The following is a 22,449-nucleotide window of genomic DNA, read 5'->3' on the forward strand; positions in this document are numbered from 1 at the left end:
AGCTTTAAAGTGTCCCTCAAATACAACGATATTAAAACAAATTCCTGACGGCCTACATTTTTCCTTACTGTCAACAATCTCGTAAAAAGACAAACAACCACCGGTGAATTGATCCTGCAGGTATTGTGTGGTGTCGCTTATTCCTCTGTGCCTTAGAACGCTATTGTTGTCTAAATTGTATTAAAAACAACACATTATTGAACCAGACAATTGCACTACTGAGGCATGCTCCTTCGCTACAACAAATGGTGACACTGCAGCTTATTTTACCACCTTGTTTTTATTTGAATTGCCCAGCACAGCAGCAAACACTTATTTATCTATCACATAAATAGCACCCTGATGAAGGGACTAGTAACTCCTATTCAAGTGTCCTCTAATACTGTAAGTTGAGAAAGAATATTTTGTTTAAAGTGAAACGATATGCATGTCATTTTCTTTTTAATTATTCTCTTGAAATCCATGAGCATCAATATTGTCAGAGAACTCGAATTATCCTAAACGTGTGAATAGATGAGCTTGAGGCCACAACCGAAAAAAGCCTAAAAATACAGATGTATTTTTGTCTTTAATAGGATTAGATTATAATATAAATGGATTAAAATATAGTGCAATGTGGTGCATTTCCCTGTTTTTTCGATGAGCAACTTCTCAGTCAGCCGCTCTGTACAGTTGTTCTGGACACCAGTCTAACTAAAAGTTAAGTTGGGACTCAAAAGTTAGAGCTTGTGGAATAAAGTTCAGCGCTCACCACAACCCGCTTCTTGCATTTTAAGTTGAGTTTCTCACACATAAATGAGCATGTGATTGCAAAAGCACACAAATAGGTTGAGGACCAGGAGCTAAAAACACAACAACGCCTCCTCCTCCCCTTCTTAACTCTGTTTTCAACTCCCTTTTTTACACTTTAACGGACTCGATTAGTGGAAAAACATGAGCGCCTCATATTTAGTGTCTCTCTTATTATTCTGCAGACTGCTGCAGATACAACAGACAGTCCTGTGCTTGTTTTAAGTACTTGTGCTTGTGTGTACAGGGATAATAATACATGGGACGTGCTGGAGTGTTGGTTTTAGCACATTGTTGGGAAGACACCCCACCCCCAAAATGGTTATGGCTTATTCGTACTCCAGAGTATGTGTGTGAAGAATGAACAGGTGTTTCTGATTGTGAGTGCGTCTGCATTTAAGTCTGCACGCATCGGCGAGGGTCAGGTATCTGTCTGGTTTCACGTTGAAGAGGAAGCCCTGTGGCACAGAAGTTAAGATTTACTACGTTGGAGGTACAGATATCCTAAACACACTTTCAACAGACAGAAATACCCATAACACATACATAAGGATGCAGATTGTTGTTCATAATGAATGCAATATTGGTCTTATTGAAAAAAAAAAAAAAGCTAAACATTTTTTACAGCTTAATAATATAGTCTCCTTTGCCCCAAATACCATATGCAGAGTATCCCCCTGTGTGTAGGGATCCCAGCAGGGTTGTTATGGTTTAAATTGCCCCCCTGCTGGGGTAAAGCATATGGGATTTTTTTTTTAAATGCCTTTTTAATAAGAATCAGAATGGATGCTAATAGTTTTATATCTCCAGCAGGAAACCTTCACCAATGACACAAATGTGGTCTGTTTTACACAGTCATGGTGCACTTTCTTCCTCTCTCTCTCTATATATATATATTTTTTTTTTTTCTTCCATGCATTAATAAGCTAATGGAATAGATAAAGATCCTCCCAATGATATATGAACAGAAAAACACCCTCTGCTGTGTTTGGAGTCCTTCAGCGTAGCATTTAAGAAGTAGTTAGCGCCACAGTGCGTACGTGATCTGTGTTTATGAGGAGTGTTTAAAAGAGTGCAGGGCACCTGCATTTTAAAGTTCTTAGAGTCCAGTAGGAATTGACTGAGGTTATAGATTGGATGGAAAACAACGGGGGAAAAGTTTTTTGGGGGTGAATTAAGCCTCCAAAAAAACTTTAAAATGAATAGCTAAACTTCTGGAAGAGCAACATCCAAACAACTACGAGTCAGAAGAACAACTGTTCAGTTTGCTTTTCTTTAATATGAATACGGATTTGGAAGTAATTGCCAAATTAGTTGTTGATTCGGTACTTTCGGATGACCATATGTCTTCAAATTAGAAATGTGATTGAGTGTCAAAAAAGATTAAGAGAAGTAGAATATTTGAAAAGTAAAAAGTGTGACAAGACAGTGTGAGAGAAACGTTTAAGAATGCGTGCGTGTGTGTGTGTGTGTGAGAGAACGGCCCCTTGTTCACCAGGCCAGTGGCGGTTCATCGGTGTATTAACATTGTTTTCTATATTCATATGGGAAACAGTAAAGCGCTACGGACACATCATGTATACGCCACCACATCCTGACACCCTTTCGAACGAGTGAGCGTTTCCTCGGAGGATTTGGGTGAGATTATTAGTGGGGGGAACTCTTGACACTCTGATAAAGAAGCTGTGCCGCTTGAAGGAACAGCAGACTTCTGTCTGTCTCCCTTGTTTCATTCCATTGGATTCCCCACGTACCTCCCGTATTTCTCCCCTTCTCATTCCCCTCTTTTATACAGGAACTGGCCAATTTCCTGAGTCTCGTTTTTTTCCATTTCGCTTCGCCGTGCGTGTATCTTTTACATGCATATGTTTCTTTGTTCCTCTGTGTGTGCCTGTTCGTCATCCCCCTGCCTCGGACGGGCTCTCAGCTAACAGCTTAAAATGTCACAACAGTTTAATTTCACGGAGGAAGCGGGCTGGTCAGAGACTGACCCAGTGTGCTCGCTGGAGTTGGAGGCAGGTCGGGGGCGCTTTCAGCGAGATGCTCACTAAAAGATTTGTGTAAATACTTTATTGCGCAGGAGCGCTGCAACTTCTCACTCATTAAAATTGGAATTACATGCTTTTTTTTTCTTGGAAGTTTCTTCTAATAATTGGTGTTCCACTTTATTCAAAGTGCAGGGCTGTGAAACTCCTTTGTAATTACAATGAGGGAAAAAAAAGGGTCTTTTGCAATTTAGTGGTGATAATAGTAACCTCATAAACAAGCACCTATTCATGAACAGGGATTATTCATCAGCACTTCATAAAAAGTAACCCCAGTTGAAAGAGTTTGAAGAAGTTTTTACTCTGTAATTGATTACTGGCTTGATTTTCAGGCTGCAATGTTTTCATAAGTCACTGATGAAAGATTTAGATGGAACATCATGTGCTGAAAACACTTTGGACACACTGAGTCGAGGGTGGTTTAGCCAAATCAATATTTTTTTTTCCTTCTTCTTCTAGTAGCCCATTAAAGGTGCAGCATGTACACTTCCAAGTAATGCCATGGTTGTACATTGGGTGGTGATAGTGAGTCACCGCAGGACCGCGTCTTCAGCTCTTTTGACTTTTTGGAAATAATTAACCAAGAAGTGTCTACTATTCAATCGTATTTCTTTTTTATCCGAGGACAGGCGAGATGCTGGATTTATGATACTGGATCCCAGCCGGTTGGCTTACTGACGTATGCCAACAAAACACAGACATCAGGAATGACATTGTATTCTTGAATTTCAAACATTTTAATTGAAAAAAAAACAAAAAACAATTACATATTAGACCCTTTAAGCCAAACTGAACCATCCTTTTTTGCCCCTCTTATTACCATATGTCCAGGCAGCGCCCTGGACATAATTCCATTTTAGGCCAATCACATCGAATGGCCTGCTCTAAATGTTTTCCCTGTTTAGATTGCTGCTATTACTATATGGTATAAAGTGCGTTTAGTCATTTGTGTGTGTGCGTGTGTGTGTGTGTGTGTGTGTGTGTGTGCGTGTACGTGTGCGTGTGTGGCCTGGGTTGATGAGGGAGATCCTTATTGCCCCCGGCACAGTTGGCTCATGGAAATCAATGTTTGATTTGCCGGCTCCTTGATAAAGGATTTAATGCTGAAACTGGCCCCCACCCTCTCACGGCCCTGCTCACGCTAAAGAAATTGCCTCATTGAATCCATTTGTTCATTTTGTTTTCGTTTGGGCCAGCGGTTTGCAGACCGCAGGTATTTGCCTCTGTTAGTGCATGTATCTGCCCGTGAACGTGTCGGCAGGTAATAAGGGAGCTGATGGGCCTTGTGTCCACTCGCTGCTGACTGCAGATGTGTGTCTGTGTGTGTGTGTTTGTGTGTTTGTGTGTGTGTGTGCGCCTATGCAGTGTCCAGAGTGGTGTATAACCACTCCGGTGCTCCCTGCTCTTGGTGTATGTATCGACCACACTCTGGAATGGAGAAATGCCTGCCCAGCACACAAAATCAATGGCTGCTGTTTTCTCCCCTCCAACGGCCTCCTGTTATCTGCAATGAATACAAAGCACATATTGTAGCACACAAGACACACACTCATACCCCTCATCTTTATGTCTACTCTGCTTTTTACTGCTGTGCCTGGGTCACATACGAGCCCACGGGAGATTGGGCTAAATTACAAGTCAGTTACACTTAATTGGAAGAAATATGGCTCTCACAGCATGTTTTCTGGTGAGTTTTCTGTCACCTAACAAGTCTTGAGTGAGGCGCACACCGCTGCCGCTTTCATTGGATTTCACGTTGCTATATAAACTTTGTTTTGCCGACAATTCAAACGGGGCAGCCAGGACCGTGTGAATGGAACTTCGGGTTTCTTCCGTTGTGTCAAGTAGCATTAGCAAAGTGGTCAACAAGTATTTATTTAGCCGGCGGGCAGTTCCATTTCATTTCGTGCGACACGAATAAGATCAAACCCATTTTCACTATTGTGCAAACGTTACTTCCTCCATCTCTCTCTCTCTCTCTCTGTTTTCATCCTCACTGTTCAAAACTCTTTCTTTCTCGCTGCCTGTCTCCCTGTCAGGGATTATAGGTGGCGGTGGCTGTGGTGGTGGTGGTGGTGGTGGGGGGGGCAGATTAGCGGCTGCTGTCCAGCGGGTCCGTCTGTCTAGCGTCACAAAATAGAATTCATTTGTGTGATCCAGATGCTTATGCTCAGCTCTCAGTGTGTCTCTTTGTGTGTGTGTATGTGTGTGTGTGTGTGTGTGTGGCTGCTGCTCAGTCAGAGGAGAGGATTGGCCGCTACAGGGGTGGGTGGGTGGTGGGGGGGGGCAGGGCACATCCGCCGTGCAGCTTTTATACTCGTATCAAAGAAAGAGAGCAGCCTTGACCTGGCGATTGCAGTACCCTGTTGAACCACCCCGGGCCGAGTACAGTTGTACGTCAAAACGGAAATGTGCACTGACTTGTGTATAAAGTACACAGGCCCGGCCTCCTGGGACTACGGTCTTTAAAAGACGTTTATTTCTGATACAGCAGCCTTTCATCTGCTCTTTAAAACTCGTGAAATTGACTGCAGAACGACAGGTGCAAACTAAATAGTTAGCGACCACACACCATGAATAAATAGCAGTGAATTTGCAGTTTAAATCAGTCAGTTGATTTACCGGAAATGATTAAATCACCTGCATCCATTGTGTTCAAACTGTGACTGAAAGTTTTTTTTATTGAAAATTACAATGCAATAAATTAGACTATTTATATATTTGGAAAACACAATAGACACCACAGACAATCAACAGGTAGCTCTTTTTCTCTTCAGTGGGCTACATTTTAGTGTTATGTGTTTTCATTTTTAATGCTGCCTAATGCTGTTATTTTTTAAGGGTCTAAGCACATTTTATCTCCAGAATGTCTCTAATTATGTGGTGGATTAATGAAATATTAACAATTCAGTTAGGAAATACTTAAAACTCAATAAATATTAATGAGAAAGTTAGACTTCTGAATAGCAAGGTGTTCTCCTGACTCCTGGCTATTCACTTGTATGACATCTAATCCGATTTAGTTCTTTTTGTCACATTGCTCTGTTTTTGCGGGATGATTTATCCCACAACGCGAAGCACTTTAAAAAAAATTCAATGTATGAGCTTCTCCCGCTTCTTAAAAGCGTGAAACAACATACAAGTTGACAGCAGAATAGTTTTCTGTTCATTTTGCTAAAAGTAGATAAATAAATAAAACAGTGCTTCTATATTTTGTCTCGATCAACACTTTGTTGTTTGTACATGTTAAAACAAATACATTTTTGAGAGCAGTGAAATCACCAAATGGCATCAAAATGTGGGGAATTTTGCTATCAGCACACATGAGCTTGTTTATGAAATCATATAAGGACGTTTGGCAGTTGAATAAAGGAGGTTATATGAGATTGTTGGTTGTGACCCTTACAGAGAGACGACAGAGAGCAGGTGGGGAGCTGTACGGGCAGTGGTGGGGTTACTACAGGCAGGCGGGGTGGGTGGGGGGGTGTGGCGTGGCGTGGCGGGGGTCCTCATGGTGTGCCGGGCTACTTCATGGATCCAGGGTGGAAGCGGGGTTTGATGGATGGACCCAGACTGGAGATCTCACGGAGGGCTTCAAGAACAGGATGCTGGAGGAGGTGTGTGGAGGTCCCTGGAGGAAGTGCAGTAAAGAAAGGGGGAGGGGGCGAGGGGTAAAACGACCTGTCATTAATCAAACTCCCTCCACCTGCCACCTCTCTTCTGTCTCCTGCCCTCTCTTTATCCTTCCTGCCCCCCGCCCCCTTTTTTTTGTTCTTTCCTCTAAGTGCCGTCATCGACTATAAGCAGCCGTTTTGTTGTTTTGCTTCTTCTTCTTCTTCTTCTTCTTCTTCTTCTTCTTCTTCTTCTTCTTCTTCTTCTTCTTCTTCTTTTTTACAGCCTTCAGGATGCGGCGCACTCCCTCCCAAACGTCACTTAGGGATGTGTTTAATACTATTACGAGGTGGCAGCTCCGGCAGCGTGCCCTGCAACAAGGAGAGACAGGCTTGCGCCGGGGTTAAACATGACTTAGTTTCCTTAATTCACTTAAACTCGGGTGCGACTGCTCACTGCCACCCGCCTCTTAACTTCCCGGTCGGCGCGGCGCTCTAATGCCCGCCTGAGACTGCTGTAATACGACGGGTTGCTCATTTTGTTGCGTTGAGGTCAGGTGGAACATCACGAGGCGCTCCGGCAGGTCCTAGCTGGGGCTGCTGGTTTGTTTCATCCGTTAGTAATTCTTTGGATGAAAGTAACTCGTTTCTGAAGATGCCCACACGTGAAGGCAAATCGCTGCTCTTTTTGTCCTTCTTATTGACGAGACAAGTGTCTCCTCTTGTCTCCTGCAACAACAATTCAGGCGAATCAAACTCAAGCCTCTCTCCCAATTGATTCACAGCCAGATGTGCCAAAAGTTTAGGTTTGGAGGGTTTTTGACTCACAGACCGGATAAGTCAATAGTGACAATACAAACCTGCAATCGATGTTAGACTATTAAAAAAAGATATTGCTCCAATATATTTCCTCTCATTTCACATACGAAATGATGAGTGATTAAAGGAGAACGGATGTGTTCGATTTTAATGAGTGTACTTGCGTGTAGAACAACCTAAAGTTCACAGCAATAACTTATTGTGTTGATTGTTTTTTAATTTGATCTTTCTCCGAACGATTGATTGTGAACCAGCCCGCTGACATTTGAATTATTGTCTGACATTACAGGGACACAGTTAATCAAGAGCCAACTCCACACAGAGGAAAACCCCATGCCTTTATTGAAACCGTGTTTAAAATAAACAATTAGGTGGATCGCCTCACACATTGTTGAAACACTTATATTAAGTTTTGATCTGTAGTTTCATTTAGTTTGCTTATATTTCGTTATTGATTTTATGAGGATAAAAGATAAGTTGGAATTTCCAACTTAAAGGGTATTTCCAGCACAAGTTTTTTTTTCTTTTTTCTTTTACTAACTATTGAATTCATAGCTAATAAAAGCACAACTCCTCTCCTGCCTTTGAGGTTATTTTGATCTGAAAGATCTGCTAAGTCTTTTTTATAGAGAGAACAACTCCGATAATTGTAATTTATGGGTTTGCGCTCGAGATTATCTTCTGGTTTTAATATGTCTCTATTACACTTGCAATAAATTTAGTTATAAAAATGTACGTTTAAATGAAGGAATTGTTTTAGCCTCAACTTAAACCCCATGAAGCTCTGGAGAGTGCCATTGAAAATACATTTGAATTACTTGAATGTTTGGATTTGTCGATAATTGAATGAAGTTAAGAAAACCATTTTGTTTGGAATTCAAGTTGCTGAATTTGAATGTGTATTTTTGCAACATTCTCAGCACATAACAAACATTTCCAATTATATGTGAGACAACCGTGATCACGTTGTTTATGATGACTGGCAATATTCATGCTGTTGCATCTCCAGTGTAATACATGTGTTTGAATTAGGGTTCCATCATATATCTCAAATTTGTCACAATATACACGTCAGAATGCAAAAAAAAAAAAAAAAGATTTTTATTCACTGTGCATTCATGCTTTGTTTTTACAATTTTGGCCAAACACATGGAGCCTTAATACACTAGATTATGCAAACAATAGCTCATATTTTACTCAATTATTTACATCATATCTACTCAGATACAAAGTACAACAGTAAAATAGCTTTGACTAAAAGCAACAAAGTCAACAATCTCAAAAACGCTGCCCAGAGGAACTGCAGACGCACATGTGATCAAGAAAAGAAAAAAACAATACAAATGCTGTTGCATCCGGTCGATATTGGGTCCAAAGAGAGAATCAGCACTGTTATTTGGAAGTACCAATCCCATATTTAACTAATACCATGCAGCCTCCAGTTTGAAAGTGACATGAAAGTGTCAGGACTTCCCCATGTAGCTTAATCAATTGTACCAACATTGCGTCTGTGGCTCGGTGAGACATTTACAGCAGTAATGCGACAAACGGCAAAGAACGCAAACGGCAAAGGCAGAGAAGAAGGAGAGAAACAATAATTTAACATCTCTATCTGTCCCTCAGCGCTCACTGCTCCATAAACATCAGCGTTTCACAGCATTTCTCTGTTATCATCTATCTCCTGACTATATATTAACTCAGCAACAGTGTGGGCTCATTAAAAATGCATGTTGCACATTGAGCTTAGGAGACCAATTATCCCACCTTGCTCCTTTACAATGGCTGATACTAAAAGCCCCTGCAGTGGGCCACTCCCTGGTAGCTTCACCACCTCCACCCCTCTCACCCATCACCTCTCTCTCTCTCTTTCTTCACACCAGATCATCAGTAAACAGGTTTTTCTATGGATTTGATGGAGTGCAGTGTTTTGATCTGTTGGGATTTCTGTTTGTGTGTGTGTGTGTGTGTGTGTTGTGGTGGCTGGACTCATCTTCTAATGCTGCTGCGCTCTGCAGGTGGCAGCGGACAATGGTATTACAGAGAGAGAGAGAGAGAGAGGCAGATATTTGACTGCACATCAAACACGCGGGCTCACATGTGTAAACATGCACAATAGATGAGACTGTTGGAGTGCACATCGTTGCCATCATGCTTTCTGACAGGAGTGTCTTGAGGAGATCAGAGTGCCTGGAGCACGGAGGCTGTTTCCCGCCACATGCTGTACATCAAAAATGGATGCATGTGGGAAGAAACTGCATCACTAGAGCACTTTAAAGCCCCCCCCATACTGGCAACCTGCTCATCAAAAGGCTGCCATCATTGTATACATATGGAGCTATATAATGTACAACCCCCACCTTGTATTTGTTCATGCGTTTGTGTGTGTGCATCGCCGGCGCTCTGCCCTTTGAGGATCAAACGGGGGTAGTTTTTCCTCGCAGCAGGCAAGTAAACAGTGCAAGGGAAAAGAAGGCGATATGAAGGCGTTTCTGGAACTCGTGATTAGGTTTGTTTAAATGTATACAGCAAGCGCACATGGCGAGTTGTCACCACCTCCCCACACTTCAAACAGCGGAGAGCCGATGAATAATACGTCTTCCCCCTGCACAGAAACAGCAGAGGAACGGAGCAGCTCCTGCAGAGTGCTGAAATCAGCTTTCCTGCTGAAATGGTTAGTCTATTAATCACTCCAAGGGACAGATCATTAATCAACAGCAGTTTTGATAATTGATTGATCATTAAAGTCATTCATCACAAACCATACACTCACTCTAACTTCTGAATGATGAACCTTTTCCTTTTGTCTCGTCTTTATAGCTTTGCAATTTGAATGACTTGTCTATTTTTGCACGTTTTAACAGTTAAACGGTTAACGCAAACGTTTCACTGTGTTTTTACAGTTTCTCAAGTACTACCGAATGGGCAAAATCTGTTGTATTGCTCTCAAAGTTGAATTTTCACTCATGACATTTATGTATGTCTGCGAGAGATGTTTTATTTACGTCACTCGACAACATCAGCTGGGATGATTTGTTCGAATATGACTTCCTCTTTAAGAGGAAACACACAAGATTTCATATTCATTAATAAGTGATCCATTTATGAAGCAAGGAAAGCTGCCAGTTGTGAAGTCCTCTTTCCCAGTTTCCCAGAGAGTTCGCGTGTCTACAGGGGAAAAAAAAAAAACCCCAGCCAAGATGTCCGACTGACAATAAACTGCAGATAAATGACAGTGTCATCCATTTTATAAGTGAACCACAGACACAATATTGCCTGTAAACTTCATTGTTCCCTGTCAGCTTCCCCGTGTGGCTGCGTTAAGCTGTGACTTTCAGAATGCGAGAATTGAAAATGTAGGCGCTTTCCCAGTCAATTCTACATTCAAACACCAAGTCCATGCATCGTTAAGATTTTATCGTGGTATTATGATAAAACAAATAATTTCACATCATATAAGCTAAAATTGTAAAGACTACAACAAAAAAGGCTTGGAATATTTAAATTCATTTATAATGAATATGAAAATAGAATAATTACTTTGGACTAAAATATTGAGCATTTTTTTTTTTTTTTTTTTCCCAGTTGCTTTCAGATATTTTTGGGGGGGGAATATATTTCCCCCACTTGGTTATCAAAGCTTTTCCATGAAAGTGAGATACATGTTGGTGTCAAACAGCAGATTCTTTCTTATTCTACAAATGTAAAGTCGATGAGAAACTCTTTACTTGATCTCTGGGTATTTTTTGCTCTGAGAAAAGTTGTGGCCAATGCTCAACACTGCGAGCCCAAATGATCCCCTCCATCAAAAAATGCAGGCGAGATCAAAGAACAGGACGAGTCTCGGCACGAAGAAAAACAGCACGGTTGTTCCCAAACTGTTACGCAATTGCTAAATACATGGTTGTATTACGCGTTGTGTACTAAATGTATAATGTAATTTGATTGCAGTAATGAGCTATTGCAGCAGTGATTATGTCAAATGAAGTGACTTGTGGCATCGTTGGTTACAGTTGAGGACAATGAGTTCAAAAACGATGGGAGTGCCCGTCGTCAGTTGGGCTTTGCTAAATTTAGAGTGCTCCTCTCATCAAACGTAGTAATTGGCACATTCGTTGACGGCGACAATAATTATTAGCCTCGCTTTTCTTAAGCATGCTGTTTTAATTGGCCAAAAAGAAAAAAAAAAAACCTGTCCAGGCCAGGGGCGTGATTTGATTTGATATGCTCCCTGGTTGAGGAAAGCCCTCCTTCACTCCCTGTAGGTGTTGTTAAAAATCAGACCGACTCCATTAATAGTCTGATCTGGATGTAATTACAAATGAGCAGAGGGCGGCCAGCAGGGAGGGAGAAAGTGGGAAACTGAGAGGAGCCCCCCCCTCCCCAGCTCTCCCTCGGTCACCTGTGTTGACGGCGACAGAAAACTCCGGAGAGGAAGTAGGAGGAGGTCAAGAAAGTGAGATGTTGATGAAGCTTGACCCTCATTACGTGGGGGTCCTCGTAGCAGCTTCTTCAAAAGATAGGTCTATTAAAGCTGGTAAACATTGCGCTATCATTGTGTTGCGAGATGTTTTGGCTCATTTGTCTGTGATTAGCCTGCTTGCCTGCTTTCGTGCGCGCGCGCGTACACACACACACACACACACACACACACACACACACACACACACACACACACACACACACACACACACACACACACACACACAGACCACTGTGTCTGTGCTCGTGTTTACGCAGCACTGGGTGGAAAACATAAATTGGAGACAGAGCGTTCCCCGTCTGCGTGGCTTGGAATAGGGTTTGGACTCGGAAAGCTGGCTTTCCTCTCAGGAAGTGTTGTTCCTCACCGCTCTCCATAAACACTGGAAAAGAGACCCAAAGAAAATGTCCCAGACTCACTATTTCCACTGTAAACACGCAGACGTACACATATTGGGCCATAGAGCTCCCACTTTCTGTTTCTTTCATATGTGTCTCCTCTCGCTCTCGGGTAGAATTCACTGTATTCTTTTAATACAGTGTGCCAGACTGGGTGATCCAGGGGTGGGGGTAATAAAAAAAAAATTAAATAAAAGAAAAAGTCTTGATCCACGTAAAACGACAGCATGTACGAATGTTATAATAAAGGCTTTTCGTAATCCTCACAGTGTTTCCCAAAAGTCTGTTTAAAACAGCGATTCACGTTTAACTTGAACGCGGAGGCTCATCTTTTTGTTTACCTACACTTTTTAAGATTTTTGTTCCGTGACACAGTTGTTTGCTTACATTGAAGCCCTGAGTGGAAATGTCAGCACTGTGCCTCTGATTTACCTCTTAGAGCGTTGTGGATGTTAGTTTTCAGTCTTAACAAGTGGTTGGATTGCTGTTCTCCCTCGTGTGCGGTGTGAGCTAATAAATCCACACTCGCGAGTGAAGGGAAAAAAAAAAGAAAAAAAGCTCTTTCCATCAATTTTAGTTGTCATGGCATTTATTCCCGCACTGGAGCATTATGCTGTGAAAATATCAACGCCAAAAAGACGCAAAATAAGATCTGAAATGGTCACAGTTTGTCATTGTCACAGCCGGGGTTTGACGAGAGGGAAGCGTGGCTCTGCGATCGATCACATGCAGAAGTTGGCTGCCGTGATTTCGCCACAGTTTTTAATCAGTAAAGTCCCACCTGAGTACCTGTGAGCCTGCAACATGTGCTTTGTTACAGCACCAGCCAGACATTACCGTCGGCTAGTTGTTCTCTCTGTGCACTGTGGTTAAAAAAACCCCAAAACAACCCAGACTGCGCTCACTTTACCACCCAGCTGGCTTACACAGCACCCCAAACCTGCACAAGTGGGGGCAAGAGACAGGGAGGGGTTCGAAACCCCCCCCCCGTTTTTTTTTTTTTTTATTACATTTCCTCCGCAGTGAAAGAGGAGGCAAGATGGACACTCCATATCTCCCCGCCGCACCAGAAAACTCATCTAAATGGAAAACACATTGTCTTCATTATTTTGCGAGAGCTGAAAGAACGGGGTTGTCATGGTAACAGCCATCTGAGTGAGCACAAGCGGGCGGCCGAGGGGCTGGTTTTAGGGCCAGAGGAATGGAGAGAGAGAGAGAGAGAGGGAGAGAGGGAGAGAGGAGGTGATGGTGGTAGGGAGGGGAGGAGAGAACAAGGAGTGTAGTAAAAAGGGGGGGGTGGAGATGAAGAGGGTGGAGATCGAAGAAAGACAATAGAGATGGAGGGAAAGAAATGGAGTGAGGAAAAAGAGAGCAGTTGGTGTGATGGAGGGGAAACAAGAAAAAAAAAACACACAAAAAAAAAAAACCCAAACAGGGTTTGTGACAGGAATCAGGGAGTTCTTGTTCCAGTGGAGCCAGACAGTGCAAATGTCCAGTTAGTGGCTCTCAGAGAGCAGCTCAGAGGCCCTTATTAATTTCAAGGGGGCTGCAAGATGGAAGATTTAACATCATAGAAAATCTCTTCCAACTGTGTCTCCGCGCTGCAGCCCCATCAGTGCGTGCCATTGAGCGCAGCTGCCTGGGAGTGCATACTGATGCACAGTTAAAGGAAAGAGCCATCTTCACCCGCTGAGCCGACGTTACAAGTCCGGCTTGCTTTGGTAAACTGGTCGAAGGCGGGGTGGGGGTGGGGGTGGGAGGGTAGGGGGTGGGGGGGGGGGGGGGGGGGGGGGGGGTCGTCAGGCTCCGCAGCGCTCTCTCCAGCCACTTCTGCTGCTGCCAGTGCGCCGGCAGTGATCGACAACCTGCCCGCTGCTGTCTTTATTAGCTGCTCCCTCAGAACAGCCCCTGGCAGCAGCAAAGCCCAACACCAACGCCCTTCATCAAATATTTACCCCCCCCCCCCCCCCCCCTTTTCTGGATCTACAACGTGCACCAAGGCCACCTCAAATAAAAAGCAAGTGCCAAGACGATATCTAATCCAGTCCAATCCCCCTCCTTGTCAACTTCATTCTGTGTTCCTCCTCGCGCTGCGTGGATTTTCGTGATGCTCCTGTCAGTTTAACATCAGCTGCAGGATTAGGGACGGTGCCACAGAGAACGGGACCTACACGATTGTTTATTTAACATGTTTCTTGCCTCTCTGTTGTATAGCCAGTGGCGGTGATATGACTGAGGCCTGACACAACATCGCTTTGGCAGCCGTCGGGCGATTAAGGAAATTAAAGTAATTGCTTAAGTCTTTGTCGTGTAAATACTTCACCCTGGAGTATTTGGCTTGACTTTAACATCCATTAGGATTTGACATCCAACTATGTGCCTCTTCAGAGGAGCCGTATCATTATCATTAGTGTTTGTGGTTTGAAAAGTGGGACGAAAGCAAGAAACCAAAACATGGTCAGATTAGATTAATTTATCACAGATAAAGCCGTCATAGCTTTTTTTTTTTTTTTTTTTCCACATTACTGCTGCATACTTATCTGTAAAGCATCATATACTATTAAACTGCAATAAAGTGAGACTCCTAATTAACAGCCTGTTATTATCACTCGCTTGACTCGTCTGCTTGTTATGGAAATAAAACAAAACACCTGTTCAAAATATACACTCGAGTTTTTTTCTTTTTTGCCTACCTTGTTTGAACCGATCGAGGCAACAAAGCACAACTAAAAGCAGCAGCTGGAGCTGATTTGTTGAAACGTCACTGTGAAGCCAAACACTGGTAGAACATACAAAAAAGACGAGCCTTCAAAAGGCATTCGGCAGTTTTCCACATCGGCTCTCGAAAACATATTATTATGGTTTTCTTTTACATTTATTCATCTAATTGCTCCAACAGTGCTCTTTCTCTTATTTTGTATTAGCTGTAACTTGATCTTTGTTTTTTTGTGTGTTTTTTTTTTTCATTTTGTGCTTTAAACGACGAGTATTTTACTTTGTTTTTGTGGTCAATAGTTCTGGCCTTCTGGCCTGGGCGCAGTAGTTGTGAAATTAACAGTATCAATCGATTTCATTGTCGTTATTTGCACAATTTCTATTAATTGATTCCGGTTCGCTTTGGAAAATAATTGGTTGCACTTGAGTCGGTCTGCTGCCGACATTCAGCAGATATCTATACTTTTATTTATGGTGGATGGAAGCAAATTCATGTACTTTTATTTTTTTTGTTGTAAAGTAAAAGGAGAGCCTCAACCTCGATGCCTGGTTGAAATAAGCCTCTGAAATTCCTGGAGAAGAACCTTCAAACTCATTGATGATGAACCGTTAAAAAGCCCGTCCCAGTTTTACGGGATGTCCCGCTGCACAGGGAACATCATGTTTGTTTTCTTTTTCCTCATCGGTTCTCTCCAGATGTGCAATCACAGTGGTGGTGGAGGGGGGGGGGGGGGGGGGGCTTGTGATTGACCAGCACTTAGGGAAAGGGACGACGTGCACTCTGTCGACTGTTTGACTGCTCGCTGGCTGGCTGTCCGACCAGCTGCGCGGCCGCCTGTAGGTCTTAGTGATTCATGTCACACTGTAATTGGTTTACCTGCTCCCTGTGTGTCTGCGCTCTGAGAGGACCAAAACAAATTACCCAGGGATGACCTCTCGCCGTCTCTCCCTCTCTCTCTTCCTCTCTCTCTCTCTCTCTCTCTCTCTCTCTCTCTCTACAACCATTTCCCCTATCTCCCCCTGCTTGTCTCACCCAAACCTCCAACTGCATCTAATATGTCGTGCGAGTGTTTTTCTGTCTCCTTCCGTCCTCCCGTCTATTTGTCTGTCTCCTGCATACCTCAAACATCCCGAGTAGGGCCACATTAGCGAGACATCGTATGTAAAATGAGTGCCTATTTGCACACATTAGGGCTTCTTGACGGTGGAGAGTGCGTTTTTCTCTGCCTGCCTGCGATGTCGGCCATTACTGCGACATGTTAAAAGCACATACATGTGTAATGATAAGCTGATAAGATGAACTTGAGATCAAATGAATACACACACGCACACACACACACACACACACACACACACACACACACACACACACACACACACACACACACACACACACACACACACACACACACACACACGACACACAATAGTGGAGGTGCTTTGTAACTGTAAAGTGTTTTTTTTTTTTTCTGGTAAAAGCTGCAGTGAAACACATTAGCCTTTCAGTTCTGCTTTGTGTGTGTGTGTGTGTGTGTGTGTGTGTGTGTGTGTGTGTGTGTGTGTGTGTGTGTGTGTGTGTGTGTGTGTGTGTGTGTGTGTGTGTGTGTGTGTGTGTGTGTGTGTGTGTGTGTGTGTGTGTGCCAAATAATACCTGTGTGGATTGTCCCTTCAGTGAATGAAAGTTTGGTGCTCTGTGTACGCCATTAGGCTGTTTCATTTCCACAGCGAGCAGATGTTTTGTGTTCTTCGCCTCTCACGCTCTCAGTCTCGCTCAGTGGTGAACAAACACTTGCAGAGCAAGATGAATGAGTGCACCGTTCTTCCATCTACCCCGTGTAGAAAGGTCTTGCTCTCTCTGAGGTTATCTAGCAGTTTTTGTATAAAAAAAAAAAAAAGAAAAAAAAAATCTTCTGTCAAAAAGGATTTCACCAGAGTGTGCAAAGCTTGGAAATGTGATTTGTTTGTACTTTGTTGCGCCCGCCGGTTCACCGACCGCTCTTATATCAGAGGACCCGGTGCGTGTACTGGTAAACATCAGCCTTGTTCAAGTGTCCTTGAGCGAGTCCTTCGTTCCGTACCAACTCCAGGCTGTGCTCGACTGTGGACCGGGAGGAAGGATGATCGCTGTAATTTTTTTTGGGATGTTTTGGGAACTTACAACTTATTGCCCAAAAGTCAAGCAGTTTTAATCCTAATACCGCTAAGTAAAATGTTCAGACCTGTTTCCTTAGGGTTTTTATTGACGCTCAACAGTCTTGAAATGGGAGCATTCACGCTTCACAATCTGCACTAAACGAGCAGTCAAGATGGTTTTAATGGTGTCATTCAGGTATGTTTTTTTTTCAAGAATTGTGTACAGTTTGTGTAGATTCACATTGTAATCGGAGATACTTTTTATGGCTAATTGGATTTGTCTAATCAATAGATCAGACGGCTAAATACAGGATGCACTGAGGCGCTGCAGTTCCTTTGGTCCCACCGAGTGTAGCCAGGCTGGTTTGGTTGCTCATTTCGCAGGGGGCTGTTCTTTCAGAGTGTCAACGACAAGGGTAGTGGAGGGCAGGCTGGCACAGATATATTTTTGCTCTCCCTAATGACACCAATACCATTTCATGGCTTAGTGAGCAGATTGAATCACACTCACTCTTTGTAAGTCTCACTCTCTGCCCCCTGTCTCTCTGTTTCTCTTTCCTGCACAACACTCCATCACTCTCTCCTTATGCAGGCTGTCGAATGCACATTTCATACGCCGGCGTACATTGATGTGCTGCAATCGCCACGGTGGATGTTGTTTAATTGCATTTGGGTCAGCAGTTTGCCAGTGCTGAAACCGAAGGACATGGAATTTGTCAGTTTACCCATTCAAGAGCCACAGGGGGCGAAGTGTGAGCTAACAGCTCTGCTGGAGTCGGGGCCCATAAGGTTAGCTTAACACAAGGCTGTCAGACTGTGCTGTCAATCACTCTCCTCTCCTCTCCTCTCCTCTCCTCTCCTCTCCTCTCCTCTCCTCTCCTCTCCTCTCCTCTCCTCTCCTCTCCTCTCCTCTCCTCTCCTCTTCTCTCCTCTTGAGCTATTTGCCCTCTTTCACCAAAAAAGCTCAGCGTTTCCCTCTTTCCTCTGAAGACCTTCCACAGTGATAAAGGCTACACACACACACACACACACACACACACACACACACACACACACACACACACACACACACACACACACACACACACACACACACACACACACACACACACACACACACACACACACACATACACACACACACACACACTGCTCCATCCCCTTGTGCATCACGAGTGATAGAATCTCACTTTTCACGACAGTGGGAAATCGTATGTGGCAGTCAGGACATACAATCTTCCCCAGCTGGTATTTATAGTCTTCTGCAACTGAACATTGTATGGAATAAGGAGTTCATTCATTCATCATGTGATGCTCCAGCTCCGGTCTGCTCGCGGATGACCTGATTTCCTATCGCACGGTGAGATAGATGGCTTCTTCTTATTAATGCACTTGAGACAATAAATACAAAAAAAAAAAGAAATATGAGCGTGTGCACCAAATTCTGACCACACACACACACACACAAATAAGTTTATAAAGATTGCAGCATGCAGTAAATCTCCACTTTGCTGACACCAAATTGAATTGAGATAATATATTACACAGTGATAAATTATGTGATTTGTTATCGTCTCAGATTTACTGTAGAAGAGGAAAAGAACTTTCTGCATCCTGGATCAGTGTCATTTCTATTATATGAGCCGTTGGCGAGAGGCAGAATTGCAGGTTTTCAATACACATTTTAAACGCAGGAACTGTCAGTCTCAACCAAGAGGGTCAACAGGTTGGAGCCCCTCAGTCAGCTTTTTGTAATAATTTGATGGTCGCCGCAATCCTGCTCTGAGTGAAGCTGACTGAGAGACAGAACAAATTAAAACGAGGGTCAGCTTGTTAAACAGGTGTAAAGTGGTAATGTGTTGGACTTTTTGACTCGCAAAGGTTTTATTGCACTTACTGGTTGCCACAAGTATTGTTATTATAACCTCGTCGTCTCTGCTTTGACCTCTCCGTTTGGCTGTGCGCTCAATTTACTCAATGTTTTTAGGATTGTGTATAGAGAGGAGCACAGACCAGACACAGAGATGGGTCATGATGCATGATACCAAAATGTGTGTGCGCGTTTAAAAAAAAAATACCATTCAGACCATTTCAACCAAGAATTATACTGGGCTTGGAGCCCCTTGGAGTTTGCATATTCTCTCTGTTGGTGCATGAGCACTTGAGGTTATTTGATGACGAGTATTGCTGTGAATGCTTTTTTTTTTTTTTTAAGTTGTCCTATATTTGATCAAATTATAAACTTTTGTCATGGTGCCACAACTCAACCGAAAACATCGACCAGCAGCCTTTTAAGCAGATGATAAGATCATTCTAAAAAAAATAAATAAAAAAATGGACTATTATTCTGAATTTGATATTGTCTGATGTGTGGCTGACAAATTACTCACTTTAAGCCAATCCCCTTAGATCATGGGAAGCTTTGATGAGCTGTGAACAGTTTTTTTATGTGATTACAAAGTCATAAAGTAAATAATCTAGAATCAAAAGAGATAAGCGTGAGCATCTATTATGGCAGCTGTCATCCCAAACTGTTTGCTAAGTATTGACCATCAATATTGTTAATTTAGATGAAAATGGCCGCTCACTTGATTGGGCCCTTTTTTTTCTCTCATTTTTTTTGGGATCCCTCTTCAAGTGGTGAAATAATCGGCTGTTCCCTGGAGTATCTGATGGCGCATACCTCCAATACTCCACGACAGACGCTCCATATTTATAGATGGCAACAGAGCGGCTCACATGTCCCCACATCACAGCTGTTTGCATTGCAGTGTTGGATGTCGCATAGCTGCTACGCTGCTCCTGTGCTTGTCACATTAAAACATATGATAAACAAACATTTAGAGTTAATTTTTTTCCCCCCACCCCACGGGGACGAGTCATTTCACAATTTTATAGAGGTTAGCCGTTATGGTGGTGTTGTAGAGGGTTGAGTTTTTAAAAAGCCCAGAGGGAGCGGTGTGATTAATAGTTGGCTTGACTGAGAAGGGAAGAGGAGAGGATTAACAGTGATTCTATAGAATAGACTGAAACAAGGCAGAGAGACACAGATGGGATGATGGCAGTAGGTTTGTCAAAAAAAAACAAAAACAAGTTACTGTAGCTAAGGACAGAAGAGGAGCAAAAAGTGTGTGTGTGTGTGTGTGGGGGGGGGGGGGGGGGGGGGGGGGGGGGCGCTGGTGGCTTTTTACTGACATACTGAGAGCAGAGATCGTGGGAGGGAGAGGGAGGCCAGCACAGCTGAGTGGTGTTGATTGGTCTGTTTGAAAACACATGAACTGCAGACAGGGGGAGAGAAAGAGAGCGAGAGAAGCTCCGTGCACGGGGATAAAGTGTCGCTCTGTGCCGTGCCACGCTGCAGCCCAAACCACATTACAGCAAATGAATCCATTCCACCTCCTGTTACGGCAGCTCCCACACGGGGCCCCAGGAAGGAGGAGGAGGAGGAGGAGGAGGAGGAGGAGGAGGAGGAGGGAAGGACGCAAGAGAGAAGGAGGGAAGAAAAGTGGCAGGAGGGTTGAGATATGAGGGATGGAGAGGAGAAAATGATAGAAAGGAAAATGGAAGGTGGTGTAAGGCATGCTGGGTGGCTCTAATGATGTCTGAGGGCTATAGAAAAGCAGAGCGAAAAGCACATAGTGATGAGAGAAAGGGGAAAAAAATAATGTGGCGACCACATAAGTGAAGATGATGAGGAGAGGAAAAGGCCTCCTGCTGTGTGCAGGAGCACCAGTGCTCGTCCTCCTTCCTTTCATTAATGAAGATGAACTCCGGTCAAGTCTCACACAATCACTCTCTTACATTGTTCAGCGTGGACCTCCACACTTTGCACGACACTTCGTTGCCACATTGTATGATCACACAGTTTCTAATGATACAAGGATAATGTATAATTCATGACATGTCATGTCCTCTACAGAGTCCTAAAAGCAAAAGATGCAAAGGTCATCATGTCACCCTGCAGTTCAACTTGTGTGATCTCAACAATACCCTCTGGCTCTTTTTCTACTGTCTCTTCAACAAGTTTCACACATGTGCTTCATGCGTTTTTCTTTCAATTTTAATAGCGAATGGGGAAAAAAAAATCCCGAAATCTTACTGAAACATCATTTTAGTGGCATAATGTGAATATTCCAATGATTAGAGATGACGAAGGCCCTGTTTTCAACATAATGCTTTCAGGCGAAAATAGTGAACTTTAATTGGGTTGCTTTTGGGTGTCCATTTACACGACACTCAGAGCCACTGGAAACGCTATATCTTTGAAAGTGGCTCTCAAGATGGAACTTTTCGAAAAATGCTCTGAAACTCTTTTCTGAAACACTACTATACCACAGCTGTCGTAAACAGTCTTTCAACAATGGCAGCCGTCAGAGTGACAGGTCGAACTACATGGTTTTCAGAGTTTCTACTGTTTCTGTGTGAAGAGACGTCGTTTAAAACTTTGCAGAAATGTTCTCGGGGGGGCCTGAGTTTGCTAAAAGGTGGAAAAAGTCATGTTGTGTCCCTCCATTGTCACTGTATAGTTCTTCCATTTCTATTTCTCCTAAAATACATGCTTGAGAGGGTTGGTTTTTTTGTGTGTTTTCCCCAACATGTTACAGCAGCAATGATACCCTGTGGGTCCACTTGAGAGGTGTTCAAGGACACTGGAGGGCTGGCCTCATTAGAGTATTCAAAAAAGTAGAAATGTTTCATTTCTTCCACCTTCTACACATCCACTTTTTTTTTTTTTTTTTGGCTTTATCTTGTTATTTATGTACAACGCGTGTAATTTCAGTTAGCACACGCATTTGTATTTCATTGTTTTTGCACTGTGTTTTATTAGATAAAATTCCACTTTAATAATCTTTGCGCCTGATTGCCACAAAAAGCAAAATCGCATAATGAAATTTTCAAACCGTTCCATCTCAATTGGAGTGTAATACGAGCTGTTTTGTAGCTGCTTCCATGTAGCCCCCTCCGACTGATCACACAAAGCCACCCGCACTTGACAAAGGTGGTAGTCATTTGCTTGAAATGAGAAATCACTCATGCTATGAGTTTTCATTTTCCGAGTGTGTGTGCGTAATGGTGTTTGTGCGTGCGTGCGTGCGTGTGTGTGTGTGTGTGTGTGTGTGTGTGTGTGCCCTGCTGATAATGAAGAGATAATTTCAACACTTTTTTTTTTTCTCCCCCCACTGAGCCTGCTCTTCTTGCCCTGTCTCTGCCATACTTCACTGCTTTTCATATCGCTGCGTCTTTTTGTTTCAGAGTGCTTATTTCTTGCCCGGCTTCCCCCAGCTTGTTTTGCTCAAGAAAGGAGATGGAGAGAGAAACAGAAAAGTGTGTTTGTGAGACAGAGAGCCTTGTTTGACAGTTAATATTACTTGTGGTTTGTTGCTCTGCTCTGATTCAGAGCGGCGTCCTCCCACTGCTGTTTAACGGGGAGCTTGTATCATGCACATCATAATTGGATG

The sequence above is a fragment of the Blennius ocellaris genome (assembly GCF_963422515.1).
Source record: "Blennius ocellaris genome assembly, chromosome: 13".
In the NCBI taxonomy this organism is placed as follows: Eukaryota; Metazoa; Chordata; class Actinopteri; order Blenniiformes; family Blenniidae; genus Blennius; species Blennius ocellaris.